Raw genomic sequence first — 16216 nt, forward strand, 5'->3', positions numbered from 1 at the left:
CGAGTTCATTCTGGTGGACAAGTCCTACGTGGGCGATTTCCCTTTGGGAACACGACCCAAAGGAGGCCGAGTTCCACTAAAAAGAACAGTCTGTGGCCGGAACAACTCTAATATTCTCCCCCGACTATCTCCATACAGTTTTATTAAAACTCCGGCTGCTACGATTTCCTCAAAGAGTCGTATGAAATTAGCCTGCCTTGAATACGATGCCTGAGCTGTTCTATCAATAAGGAAGTTCAGTGATACAATGATTGATTCACTGCAGATTTTATGGCACTGAACTAACACCCCACAGAGATCCAACTGCACTCATACGATTTTATGAAGAACAAGTGTCGGGGGAGGACCAAGGTTAGAAATTTCGTGTGTTGAGAATTTTTCATATCTGCACGCTTTCTGGCCCATAAATCAGGTATATGATTGCCTCTTTATGCTTCTGGCTTCCTTAACACTGTATCACACACACACACACACACACACACACACACACACACACACACACACACACACGAACCTATATTTGCAGCTAAAGACAGATGGTAACAATAAAAAATGTAAATACCTGTACAGTACTTCGTTCAGGCTAACCTCTTCAGCTAAAGGACACATATTGTACTTTTCTTCTTACCTCCAAAGGCTTTTATTATCGTGTAGAAAAGTCAACGATGAATGGTTAATGAAGGCTATTTTTAACTCCTCCGATATGTAAAAAGAAAAAAAAAAAAAAGTCCTGAGCTGAATTAATATGTCTGAAAGTAGCATAATACAAAGGCACAGCCACAGGCAAATGTCCGCAGATTCTTCGCTGCTATTTGTGACAAAGGAGGGTGTTACATGAACTGTTTATTTCACAGCGACGCTGACGAGGAGCCTACAAGTGGCAGAAATGTGCACCCTGGGTGGAGCAACTGCGGCATCCACCTGGGAGCTAAACTTCCTCATATTTCCCTGCATCCTGCCGTGCAAAGGACACTGATTCAACCCTGGTGAGGCGCACTCCACCAGTATGGGGCGCCGGATTCCTAAATGGTGTATGTACTCTAATGTATCCCTGGGACGGTCCCACAGAGGCAGGTACTGACCTCTGGTCGACGGGTCTGCTCGGGCTTACAGACCTGAGTTAAGCAACAAGAACAACTGCAGCAATATGAAGTACACAACGAAGTACTATGGAAGGGAAGGATATTCTCTGTCGTGAGGGGAGAAATGAGAAATATAGATGGCACGACACAATACTGTCAGAAAACTGTCGACAAACTTTTGTTCATGGTTGTATGTCCCCAGCTGAAGTTGTGAAAGTTATAACACGGAAACAGGAAACTCCAAGGTTCTCTCCTCAGGGCAGACCATTAAAAATACAGTGACTGAGTATATAATGCTTTATGAGAACTGCCGAGATACAACTGAGGATAAGGCCCAAAAGCTGCAAGGGGTCGTGGGAAAAAGTTGTGGGGGAAAAAGCTGAAGAGAAAAGATAAAACAAACGATGCATCACACCAAGCACATTAGAGAAATTTTTACATTCTGTTGCCGCATTTTGTACATGTTGTCTGTAAATTAATCACTTCACTCCGATGGCGTTCTTCTCATCTAATGTGTTTCTATACTGTATATCTCAGTTGAGGGCACAGTTTCAGCTGCAAGATTATGAACTTAGTATATGAACTATTTATCATCATCATCTACATCATCATCATAATATTATCACCATAATCATGATCCATCATCATCATTATCATTCATTATCATGATCTTCATTATTATCTATTATTATTAATATTATTATTATTATTATTATTATTATTATTATTATTATTATTATTATCATTACACACACACACACACATACACACAAGCATTCGAAAACACAATTAGTTAGTTGTTCATGTTCACATTAGTTCTTCATGTTCACGCCTTCTCAAGTATTTAATCCCAATTAACGCCAGGAGATTTTATTTAGCTAATAATGAGTCATGGGAGAATGAGATTTAACTGTATATATATATATATATATATATATATATATATATATATATATATATATATATATATATATATATATACAGTTAAATCTCATTCTCCCATGACTCATTATCAGCCAAATAAAATCTCCTGGCGCTATATATGCCTTCCCTTACAAAAATTATACAAACCAATCATAACATGAAAGTAAATGGTGGATGAACATCCATAATATGACAGTGACCATACCACTGCATTGAAAACAAAAAATGTACACTGTTTGGTCACTTAGTTTAGAGTTCGGTACGACAACGATGCCATGCCTGTTATACGGTGTGCATTATAATGGATGGTTAAAGAAATACTAGGAAATTATAGGATAAATAGTCAACGTGAAAGAAGGCTAATGAAAGATGGTGTAAATTAAGGCATAATACCTTATAGCCTACGGGAAAGAATTTATGTGACTCAATAAAGAAGAGTGTAAAGTATAGTTGATTATAGGTGAAATAGGTCCATGTGCCCCCCCCCCAAAAAAAAAAAAAAAAAAAAAAAAAAAACAGCTTACTAGATACGAAACACGGAAAATTCTGGATTTATAGATTAATGCCCATGCTGTAGTGTGGTGTGAGAGGGTGATTATATGTGGTGTGGTGGAAGAGGGTAATTGCATGTGGTGTGGTGTGAAAGGATGATTATATGCGATGTGGTGTGGGAGGGTGATTATATGTGGTCTGTTGTGAGAGGGTGATTGTATGTAGTGTGGTATGGTGATGCTTCGCTGAAATTCGTAAAGTCCACGGGAGGGAACCATCTCGCATACGAAAATTACTAATGAGAGACAGACCAGACAGACAGCGTCTCTCCCAGGGAAGCTCGCGCATCATTGAAAAGGTTGTAGGAGACGCAGCTGATGTGCCTGAGGTCAGAGTAAAGATTATGTATAAGGAACTAAAGGAAATTATGGGGGGAATAGTGAATACGTATGGATGCATAAAACAGTTACAGGACACAAAATATGCTAATGGGCAGAAGAAGACATGAGAAGAAAAAGTCAGTCTGCTTAAACATAAAATAAATAACATGAAAACAATATCCGCTGAGCAGGAAGAACAAGAAATTATCGGAAATATAAAATGATGAACAATTCTATACGTCAAGCAAAGTATACCCGGAAGACATAACAAAAACGAAATATACCACAAAATCTTATTACTAAACGCCACACCAGTTTACCTCTTACCCATTATGATGAGAGATAAAAGCTTTAGAGGGGAAAAAATATAGGAGAAAGCACACTAAGGAACATAGGAAGTTGAACACATGAGATTTCACTGTACCATCAAACAGAGTGCTACATTTTACGGGTGAATTCTTATCAGGTGGCACGGTTGTAACATGCTCGTTGTCTTGTGTCTTGTGGATAAGGAAGGCGTTCAGTATTGTTGTGAGAGAGAGAGAGAGAGAGAGAGAGAGAGAGAGAGAGAGAGAGAGAGAGAGAGTCAGTTCTGCATGCTTATTTCCAGTGCTCGTAATGTTTAGAGTTTATGCGACTGCTCTTTGGCTCTGCCGTATGATTTGGTGGGTCCTTTGAAAACTTGGATAAATATTTTGCTAGCCAATTCTTCACGCGCCCCATACTGCTGCGGGTTCCTGTTTAAAGAGCGGGTTGGTTTTCCCCCTTGCACCATGTTACGGAAAATTTGCCACTTATCTCGGTGTTTAGGTGGATATATCAAGTTACCTGCACTGACGTCGGTGGTCTTGATCTTTTGCACACTGATTTACGACAAGGCGATACTCTGTAAATCAACAATGCCCCATCAGTCTTATTTAACCCTGTCATGGTCGGGATATGTCTAGTATTCTGTCCCAGCTAACATTAAAGAATATTATTAAGGTGAGTTACAAGTTCCTGAAATTTAATGCTGTCAATATTAATCCTGACATAGTGGAGCATCTCAAGTAGTTTATTCCTTCAAGTACAAAATTATTATACTTTTTCAGCTGTAACTGAGTCATAGGAGCGTGAGAGACTTAATACTGACAACATTAGTTCTCTTATGATCGGGATAACTCTTGTATTTTTCCCAACAGATGCAAGATGATTTTATTCGGCTGAGGATGGGCACTAAGAGCCTGATTTTTAAATGAAGTGTATACGTGCATTTTCTCTTACTTATCCACTTATATTCGACACAGAGATTCATGAACCACTCTTGCTGTTTGAGGACCTTCATCTTTTAAATGGTGGTATATGACAAAGCGTGATAATCAACTCCTAAATTCAAATCAACAAATCGCTATTAATCTTCTAAACTTGCCAAGGCTGCCCATGACATGACCCACTCTCAGCTGAATAAAACTGTTTGGTATTAGTTAGATCTAAGACAAGTTATTCCGATGATGGGGGGTTAATGGTGGCATATAATACTCTTAGGCTTCTATACCGCCTGTCAGCTGAATGAAATCGTCTGCCATTAGCTGGAATAAAACACAAGAGTTGTCCTGGTCATGAGAGGGCTAATAGCTTGATACCTGACCAAAAACCTAATATAATCGACACTTTCCTCTAAACCAACAATACGCCATACATCTTTTTCAATGTCACCGTCCACGTCATTGCCTGCAGACTGTCCACCGCCTCCCCTCGCCATGGTAGTGCCGGGCCAGTATCATTCATAAATTTGAAACGCTTGTGAACATTATGAATCCAAACGACGGGGAATGCAAATTGACTTTCGGGTCACTTGTACGAGTAAAATAAGCTGCGAGAGAGGGACCGCCGCTCAAGATTAAGACCAGGAATGAATAAATGTAATAGAAATAAACATGATAAAAATCTCCCGGTAAATGGAAGGAAGGGGTGGATGGGTGGGCATCGGAGTTATGTATATGCGGGTAAAGAGGTACGGGAACAGACGCCATGAGTACCGTATTATCCTCTTTTATGTTATCGATATTAAAAAGATATGGGCAAAGTATAAGATAATAAGGAGTTGTAATACGAAAAATTAATCGCTAACGAAGAGGTGCTACGGAGCTGCCTGTACCAACAAGAATGGACCCAAGGTTATAATCATGAATGGTGTACCAGGATATGTGCGAGAAACTTCAAGAGATCATTTCAAGGTTAATTTTGGGTGATAATAGCTAAATCAAGAAGGATCCAATTTTTGACAATTACGGAGCCACATATACAGTACCTATGACCTTGTAGGCGAAAATGGTCTTCCTCAAAATTCACTTATAAATCCATTAGATATTAAATAAAATTCTGTTCTGCTCAGGAGGGGTTAGGTACAGCTGTTATTCACCCCTTTACTACAGAAGATTTGTCCTTATGTAATCACCTGGTCATGGCAGGAATATAATGCTGCAGGGTCAAAAGACTTCCTAGCACCTCTTCTTAAGCAATTTTAGATGTCAGGCAATATCATCCTCATGTATGGTATTCATGCACAGTGGTTTCGGAGATATCGTAACACCTCGTCCTAAGCGATTTAGTTTGTCTGGACATATTAACTCCTCAGCCCGATGAAGTACGGGTATTCGTATATTATTCATCCTATCTCCGAACGATTTCACGTACCTAAGAGGATGCTTTTTGAATTAGAGAGGTCATATTATAGCCATCATTAACCTCAACATTACAAGTGGTTTACCCCATGCTCCAGAAAATCGTCTGGCAGCTGGAAGAATTAGCTACACCAATACATTATCGTCGTGAGGGTTTGATATCCTCATGTAAACTGCTGATCCAAACTATGAAGAAATGAAGACCCTTGATTGGTGATTAAGGGGTAAGGGCGCCAAGGACAAGCTCTGACATATACCGATACCCGTCAACACACACACACACACACACACACACACACACACACACACACACACACACACACACACACACACACACACACAGGGTACTATAAATAATCGCCCCACGCCTCTTTCGCCTCGCAATATCAATTACCAATGACAAGACTCAGCTGTCAGCCACCCTACCCCGCTGACGGAGTATTCTAGTGAAGGGCGATATATCTCCTGAAGGGCGGGAGAGATTTTGCAGGGGCTTGGGAGGGAGAGGGGTGGAGGGTGTGGTGGTGTTAGGACTTCTCGCGGGATATGCTTCATAATGCTGACGGATTTATTTCTCTTTGTGGCAGCGAGATGAAGCATGAACGTAACATACAGTTAATGGGACAACTCTGGCCTGGGTTTTGAAAGCGAGGCAGTGTCGCTGTTGATATTAGGTGACCCGTTAGTTAATTGGGACTCTGGGTTCAGTTAAAATCACCTAGTATCTGGTAGCTGGATATGAAGCGGAGCAATGAACACCATGTACAAGAGTGCTGGATAGATGAGAAACCATTAGCAGCGTAATATGGGGCTTCGCTAACGTTTACGAGAGTGAAACACCTTCGGTCCTAAAAATCTTACGGATTAATGACGGACAGGCCGCTCCAAGACATACTCCCGCATCTAAAATTACAGAAACATAATACATGCAGATGGTTAGTCTCGTAGAATGAAGCCCCGACTCCGGAGACTTAAATGATGTGTAAATGCATGTGTGGCTCATTTCACCGGGCAATCTGTTGATATTCCTTTCGCTTTTGGACTTTCTCTTTCCTTGTTTGTGGATCCTACACCAGGTGGGAAAAAAAAAAAAAAAGGTCAGGACGATGGTGACCAATTAAATCATTTCTTTCTCTTTTATTCTGGCTACATCCAACATTATCATTCAGTTTACCAGATCCTTCCTGGTGACGGGAAATAAACATGACAGCAATCGCCATTATCATAATACCTGGTAGGTGTACGGGGATCAGGGCAACGCTACGGTAGTCTACATTTAAGGGTAATTCACCAGCCTAAGCCTCTGGTATTATATAAAGGAAAAATCTTCAATAGTTTCTTAGATATTCAAATCGACGACGACACCACATGACCTTCAATCCGACTGGCACATCAGACCACGAGACCACCAGATGTTTAACGTTATATTTCACAAACACATACACACACACACACACACACACACAAATCCCACCTTCCCCCCCACACGCTCATCACTTTCATCACAGCAATCAAAACCCAGACTCAGATAATAATGTCGTCAGGTAGGGCTCAGTCTCCTCCACCTGTCCTGCTAACCAAGACAGACTCTCTATCAGGAAAAGCGAGATCTTGTAAACCGGTAGCCCAACATGCACCTTGAGAGAGATAACCGGGTCAAACAAGACAAACCTGCCGCGGCTACCTGAAGTAGAGGATGAAGGGCTACCTGAATAAAAGGATGAAGGACTGTCTGAATAAAGGGATTGAGGACTACCTGAAGAAGGGGATGAAGGCTACCTGGAGATAGGGATGAAGGGCTACGAGATGGAAGAGATAAAGGACTACCTGAAGAAAGGGTTCCAAGGCAGGGGACTCAGCCTCTTCTGTTCAAGTCTATATTTCTAGACGGCCTTGTTAAGTTTAGGAAAGGCCTGTCATACTTGATTACTCGTATTTTGCTCGGGTGACGCAGTTCTTATTATATTTTTACTCTCGACAGAACGTGGTACGTGGCGGCGATCATCATCCACTTAGTTGATGTAGTGCTGCTTATTTCATCCTAAGGTGACAATACTGAGTGACACGCCAAACAGTTTCCTGCAACAAAGAAAATTATTTATAACGCTGGGTAATAATCATACAGCCAATTAACTGGGTGATGTGAAGCCTGCCATAAGGTCTCTGTTAATTAGGAGGAGAGGGCGCAACTACAGCATCTTTCCAAGAACCCTCCACAATCTTCGCGCTTCCGCGTTGCCAGGCGTTGATCACTGTAAGGGAACGTCGGTTCACTGCACGGGATAGCCCTGCAGGGTTGCTTGCTTGTCTGAGGTTGATGGGTCTGTTTGGCAAGGGAGACCGGGGTTACTCTACTACTATTACTCTCTTCAAATGATTATAAACATCCCAGAAGAAACTTCTTGAACTGGAAGGGTAAGGTGGAACCATCATGAACTCTTCCAGTATAGTGTACCAAAAATATGACCTCAAAGACGTTCCTGTAGTGAACGGGATAAGTGATTTATATATATTCTTTTCGTCTCCAGATGATTTCATTCAAATTACTAAAGGCCTCCCACAACAGCAAACCGGTATCCCAACAAGCCTCTGATAGCTGATAACCAGGACATACAAGACAACCTGCCGCCGCTACCTGAAGAAAGAGGCTCAATGAACGGTAGTTAACCTTTTCACCAGCACAGCCTCTGTTGTTTTGGTTTATTCTTGATTCCTCCAGATGCTTTTATTCACCTTTGGAAACGTCTCTCATGCTGAACTTGTTATATAATCTTCAATAACCCAACCAAATAACAGCCAGTCTGATGCTGCCCTTGGAACGTAGGATCTAAAGAGGCTAGGCTCTCTTATTCTTGAACATATTAGGATAGTGCCTGATCTACGCCTTTGGTAACATTTTACACGCTAAACAAAAAAAACTCCAGTCACCTCTAAGATTCGTATCGTTCTGCGTAAGGCACAAGGCAAGGTCGGTGATGTGCAATGCGAACTTCAGCAAATAATCGATCTCTGGTACGTATGCTTCCCAATCAGGCCGACTATTAGAGCATAATTTCATCACATTTTCGTATAGGTGTGTGTGTGTGTGTGTGTGTGTGTGTGTGTGTGTGTGTGTGTGAGAGAGAGAGAGAGAGAGAGAGAGAGGGGGGGGGAAAGGGGGGCAGAAACATTAACATTTGTAGCCGAGGAGGGGGGGAGCAAAACATTGACATTTGTAGCCGACATCTGTATAAACTGCTTAAGAAAACACAGAGGACCGCAAGCGCTCTCAAAACACACAACAATTTCCATTCTATTTGCCACGAGACAGGAACCTCATCACCTGTTAGATCTTTCCCTGCAAATGATACGGGTGCAGTGTAGGCGTGGGCGACATCTAGGTAAATTTATACTCAGTTTTATATATTAACCAGGTCGTAAGTATCAGATTAACCACAGTCCACCTCACGACCCTCAGCATCCATCCACCGCCTCATTTATTTTATTTTTAACTTTTTTTTTTTTTTTTTCCCCAGCCCGACTGTGACGAGGAAACGCCCCTTCAACCAGATCCAGATCATTTTCACGAGGAACCAACATGCCCAAAGAAGGGATAGTCATAACTCTCTTCTTTTATCTCCAGGATCGTTTATATTTCAGATAATATCCAGGGAGGAACACAGATCAAGCCAGTTCCAAAGATTTACCTCCTATCCGTTTTTCATACGCGCGAAGGTTTACTCTTTCTACCCTAACCTGGCCAAATTTTCGTCCGTTTAGAGCCGATTTCACGTTAGAAAGGCAATGCTACGGCTGTACACCTTTTCCATAGTTTTTCTTCGTGACTAGCATTATATATTTGAGTGTATCTGTTTTCAAGACTCAGCATTTAAGACAGAGAGATGGCATTTTTAGGTCTGGTTAGTGTAGATTCATTCGTTCGTTTACAGCTTATTGCACGTCGGTCAGTAGAGATAAAAGACGATATTACGGCTCAGCATCCTTTCCACAGCACTTCTTCATGATTAGCGTCTCCAACTGGTTTTTACCTATTTCACAATTCAGCATCCACGGTGGAGAGATAGCATTTTTAGGTAATGTTAGAGTAATTTTAATCTAGGTAACTAAACTCCAATTCTAAGTACAAGTAGCTAAACTCCCGACATCCTGACTCATCTAGGGAATAAGTGTATACAAGAGGATATAATATTTATACGCAAGGTCGACCACACCACCGCCCCGTCTGACGCGTGTGAGGCCGCGAGGGTGGAGTGCCTGTCTGCCCTCTCACTCCTACTCGAGGCAGCCTATTGATTTCTGCCAGTGTCGAGTTACGGTGGTTAGCTTTATTTCTACGGGCAGCATCTTTTCAGTGTGCTTAGGTGATATGTATACGGAGAAAATGGGGACAGATTAAGATAAAGTAGTGAAAAGGATCATGTGAATATGTGCCGCCGTAGCAGTAGGTCTGGTAGGCCAAAAAGAAAGAAAGAGGTTGGTGGATATGGTAAAAAACTGTGTTAGAATGCGACACGTGGAAGCTGAGAAAATCAAGAAACTGACATGGGATCGAAATGCATGGATTAAAAGTATACTACGCAAGGAGAAACACATGACAAGGGTCTTCCTCCCCCACTCTTTATTTTTTAACGTAGCCGTCAGTGGAATACAGCCGTATGTGAAATTATATGTCAAGAAGGAAACGTAGGAAGCTGGTTATGCCTGTGAGATGGAGCCATGAATTAGGTGGCCTGATGATGAGTGAAGGATTTGTGTGTCCTATTTCACTGGACATAATTCTAACAGTTCTGCCTTTATGTTCTCTTTTCTTTTTATTCCACCTCGCCCTGTCATTTAAGTGAGAATTAGAACTGGAATGATGATGATGATGATGATGAACTTTCTGACCAGTATTGTAAGAATGAAACGGTTGATAACATATGGTATTGTTTAAACTATATTTTTTTTTCCCAGGCTCTCTTTAGCTTAGGCTTGTACTTAAAATTTTCAGGAGATTTATAATTTCTGAGATTATGTGTCGCTCTTTATTACCTTCTATCGCCACTGATGTTGCAAATATGATACGGTAGCAGGAAACTGGCAATCGTTTTGGTAATAATTTTTTTAGACCTGTTTTCCAATATACTGAAGTTGTAAGCGTGATACATTTTAATTTCACATCGTAAGTAATTACAGTACAAAAAATTTCATATATACTTATGCCATATTGAACCTTTTCAGATGCGAGTAATTTTAATAACCAATATGCTGCCTTCACTGAGTCAAGACAAATTTATTAACCTTAGGCGTGGCTTTCTGTTGTCTGGGATAAAATATGTTAAAAGTAAAGATCGTACCTAATAAGCCTGAAGGGAAGATATAAGAATCGGTAGCTGCCACACGATAATAATTTCGAGCAGTAAGTGAACGAGGCGGATCCTAACAAGCCTCGTTAACAACATTACTACCAATCATGTTCATCTAGCACTTACCGTCACCCAGATCCGCACGCAACCCGGTCCTCTCTCATCCCAGGGCCAGTGTATCTTATTATATCCGCCTTGTATATCCTGGCCTGACCGGGAAACTGACATATTGCGTCGAGGTGAACTACAGCCGCATCAAAAAGAGCACCAATTACTTACACTTACGAGATGCTTTAATAATCCTTAGGGCCGTCGGTGCATCTTTATAAAATTCGGCTTCTGTATGCTGACCTGGAGTGGAATTCAGCGACACATTTTACGACCAGTCCCTTAACGTTGCTGTGATTTTCCCCCACGAAGGACAAGAAGAAAGCTGAGTCTATCCATTTTCCTTGTGTCGTTTCTGGGGAAAAAAAAAAATAGTTACGAGAAAAAAAATTGAGTTATTTTTTATCAGAAGGACAGACGAGGAAAGAAGAACGCAATATCTTCATATGTCCCCCGTTCGCTGTAGGTAAAAATCGAAGTTAGTAAAGAGAATCGATCATAAATATGTCTGTGAATCCCACCCCAGATTCGAGACTGATGTATTGCGTCGAGGAGAACTGTGGCCGCATTATAAAGAGCGCTAATTATCCATACTTACGAGGCGTTTTAATAATCCCTCACACATATATTAGCAGCACCTGGTTTACGAAGCACCAATTAGCCCTTATTAGAACCAGGCTCTCCAGTAGCCGATGGTTAGGGTTGTAACTGGATCAATTCATTACGCTCCTGTTGGCTCTGGCTCCCTCGTTCGCTTTTGATGGTAGATTCTGCACAATCCATTAGTGAGGTAAAGGGTCTTGGATGTTAATGAGTAGTTTGCTAGCGAGGTTAATAGAGGCCCTGGTGTTTGTGGTAGAGCAAGTCACTTTGTACGTTTACAGTGACACACTAGCTCAGGAGATCGAGGAAGAAGTGGGAGGTAGAGCGCAAGGGAGATGATATGATAGGGAGGAGAGGTGGAGAGAAGTGAGGTGGAAGGACAGTATGGAAGAAATCAGGTGATATGTAACAGGGATAACTATACTGTACTGTTATTAGGCTAACTGTATTGAAGAAGCGTTGAGAACAAAAATGAGTGAAGGATGAACTCAATGACAAGGTTCAACCAGGGACTAATGTTAGCCTTTTATTCTACAGCGTCTACTTCACACTTAGGTCATATCCGTCATTTATCCCTGACGCATCATATCAAAGAAAACCGTTTATGAGCAGAGCAACATACCAAGCCTCCCACAGTTTAGGAATGTTTGCCAGCAGAGATCAGTGACAATCAGAAAATATGAAATACGTCTCAAAGACTTCGAAAGCAGTGACAGGAAATATAAATGTTAACGTGAGAGTTAAGACAGTTTTACATGACACCAAACTAATCCCAACATAAACCCTGACGTACTACAACAGGCAAGCTTCGACGATGCTTCATAGGTTGTAGTATAGTCAAGTGGTTTGAGAGATTGTCACCTGTCGGAGATTGCGCGAGTTAGATCCCAGGCTGGGTGAGGTCAAGGCCAACATAATAGGAGAGAGGTCATGGTAAAATAACTCCAACTCTCTTTTTTAGTTATTTTACCATGGGAGAGGTCAACCCGCCAACCGGTAGGCGTAGGTAGGCGGGGCTTGGGTTGAGCCAGCCGTGACGTATCAGACAGGATTCGAGCGGCCATGACAGTGGCTAGATGTCACCGCATCTCTCTCTCTCTCTGTCTCTGCAGTGTTAGGATTTTCTTTCTTCCCCCCCCCCCCCCACTACTTCTTGTGTTGTGTTTTTCCTTTTCCTCACCCTCTTTCACATTCCTACTGTTCTTTGTTGCTGTAAAAAAGCAGAGTTCCCACCGATGTCTCCTCTGCACTTGACATGCTTGGGCTGATTGCTACTGATTCGTAATACCATCAATCCATCCTTTCTCTGGAGTCACGCCACCTGAGACCCGCCTCTTGCGCCAGCCTGTACAGGTTTAGCATGCTGTTGGTTGACCTCTCCTATTCTGCTGGCCTTGGGTAAGGTAACTGGTTGACTATTTGATTTTCGTTAAAACTTTAGTCATTTTCCACATGACCCACCAACATATCATAAAAGCACCACCAATAATATCATCAGATCAGTCCTGAATACAGACACTCCAACCATGTACTCAGTATAGATTGTGGGCATTAGCAACGACGTGGTGACATGTGGTGTATGGTACGTGGGAGAACTGGTGGACCTCAGGAAATGGACTAATACGTCTATTACCAGAGTTGAACACATAAGAAAAATAGCGAATACGAGGGCAGGGGAAACAGGTTACCTTAGAAGTGCATGTGGAGTGGCTTGGCGAGGCAGATGGATGTAAGAACGCTCACAAGAATAATGCGGAGTGGAGGTCGATGTGGGTGGAAACACTGAAAATTCCTAGAGATAGTTTATTTATGTGGAGCGAATGGAGGATGAAAGGTTGAAGTGGAAGGTCTATGACACTGTGTTGACTCTATGACACTGTGTTGACTATGTAAGAAGAAAAGGCAAGCAGAGAACTACCTGGAAGGACAAGATGGTAGAGTATGGTAGGGACAAGAGAGTGTCATGGGAAGAGCAATCACTGTAGAGGGAAGGAATAGATTGGATGACTGGGAGAGGCCACACGTTACAGGATGCGGCGTCAGGCAGTACATGAATAGACTGACAGACCTTCATACCCATCCACCCATCACGTCCATCCCCTATCAGCGCAGCATGCCCTCACCAACCCACCATAAATTCCATACCGGTATTCCTGCACTACCACTATCCTCGTCTAACATTATGCTTTTCTTGTTACATCCAAACAAGTTTATACAATTTTGGAAGGGTCTCTAGTACTGGAGGGATTAATGAAGGCTTTACTATCCAGACATTACGAAAAGCTTCTCCTAAGTTGAATAAAATCGTCTGGAAGCTGCAAGAATACACTCAGAATCAAGCCCTCGAGGTGAAGCGGTTAACCCTATCAACCTGATGACACATTTTTCATACTGATTTTGCTACTCCCAGACGATTTTATTCAACTTAGATGAGTTTATCATCATAAGGCACTAAGACCTTTCTAAACAACGGCATCAACTTCACCCTAAATCATGTCACCCTCTTCAATGACCATGATATTCACATTAGTTTGCCCTCTTTTCACCCGTCACCAAACTGTCCCTATCCACCTCCACCACACCCTCTTCATCCGCCACCATCTCCACCTCATGCCATTTATATTTCAACCACACTCACCAACTAAATTCTCTATCCAAGTGTCCCTCACTCTCTTTATCTATCAAAATAATCACCTCACGTTATCCACCTCTTCATCCACCATTGTCTATTCCTGTCCACCTTCACTCCAGCCTCTTCCTTCACCTCCAAATTCACTTCACCCTTCTTCATCCATCACTAACCTATCCCCGTCCACCAGCACTACCTCCACTCCAACTTCTTCATCTGCCACCATATTCACCTCATCCCTCTTCATCCATCACCAACCTGTGCCTATCCACCTCCACTCTAACTTCTTCATCTGCAGACTTTCCCCCACATGCTTTCTGTTCTTCATGTAGTCACCAACTCGAGTCACCATTCTCTTCATCCATCTAATCTATCCCTACACACCTCTACCTCACCCTCTCCCTGCACCACCACCATCACTCTCTCCACACCCAGCCGCTGAGTCACCTCCCACCTCCATCCATCCATATTCCCTCCACCAGCACATCCCTCACTCAGCCTCACCACACAAATCTGCCTCCCCACACAGACTCCACCTTCACCCCGCGTCACCCTCGCCCCTACCAGCCACTGACTAATTTTTCGATAATTCACGAACGTCTGTGCTTGTAGACCGGACAGGCATCGTGAAGGATATCATTAACGCATTCAGCCCCGAGAACGTCCCCCTCTCCCTCCCTTTTATTTTTACCTAGAGACGATTTTTTAAAGATTTCTTTTTACTTTGGTACATAAAAATGATTTTTCTCGGAATGAGACTATGAACTGGGGATCAGATGAAGCCTACATTAACCCGTCACTGATGATAGCAGAACTAAAATGTTATTTCTACGTCATCGGATTGAAGGTTTCATTCCACCAGTTCAAAAAGCCAAAGCTAAATTTAAAAACAAGTCTGATCGTAGACGGGTTGAAATATAAAAGACGTCTTCGTCACGGAAAGGTTAAACGTGGGCGGGAGAAAAACTTAACTTGATACATGAGACTGTGCATTTGGAGTCGATGCAAACGCCCATGACATTAGCATTCATAGGCCGACTCATAGCCTTATATACCTGATAAATTTATAACATACTGATAAATTTGTGACGGACATTATCGAACTTATTGCCAATGCTTTAAACTTTAGCCTGCTTGGGTGTCTCTCGGGTGAAGAATATCGCCTGGTGTTTGCCTAAATATAGTTTCTAGTTTAACAATAGATAAAGGATTACTGGATGTAGTTCTTTAACCCCTTCACAGTTATATCTTTTTTATAGTTCACTCTCGCGAACTCCAGACGATTTTATTTAACCTAGGAAAGAGTTATCGTACTCAATGGATTAATGGACGACATAGTTCGAAAAGTGCCGTCTTCTCGTCACTTCAGGAGACTTACTATATCACGTTTGTTCTATTCAGACGAAGATCACTCACCCCTTTCAGCTCAGTTAATGGCCAAGTGTAGCCAGACTGGTGGGCTGATCTGGCAAGTGAGCAAGGACACTCATTCCCATCTCATAATTGAAGCTCACTGAATTTCACACAACCACGACTTAGTATTCGAATTATGAGTGACCCAGTTCCATCAGGCGAAAACAACCCGACTATGACACCTCATCCATCCAGTTAATTTTACACGTGACTATAGTTTACTCTACGATAATTATACAAACTTAGCCATAATTTTAACTGCAAAAATAGCTTTCATGAGCAAAATAATGTGGAATAGACTAAATACTTTGTCAGCGATGAGGTGACAGACAGCCTCCTAAGCCGAGATAAATGCGACCCCTGTAGTGCCGGTAATGTAAGGAGATCTCGCAATAACCTTTCCTTAGCGATTTATTCTACACTTTTACGTCTCAGTCTTGTTATAAATGAAAACTATGTCGGGAATAGAGCGACAGAAATAACGTCCAAGAGAATTTTAAGGATATCATGCAAAAAACAAATCGCTCAGGAAGAGGTGGTACGAAGCCTCCAGTATCGCCAAACATACACCCCATTA

This window comes from Coenobita brevimanus, chromosome 91 (assembly GCF_032717465.1).
Source record: "Coenobita brevimanus isolate Jiangsu-jjx chromosome 91, ASM3271746v2, whole genome shotgun sequence".
NCBI lineage: Eukaryota > Metazoa > Arthropoda > Malacostraca > Decapoda > Coenobitidae > Coenobita > Coenobita brevimanus.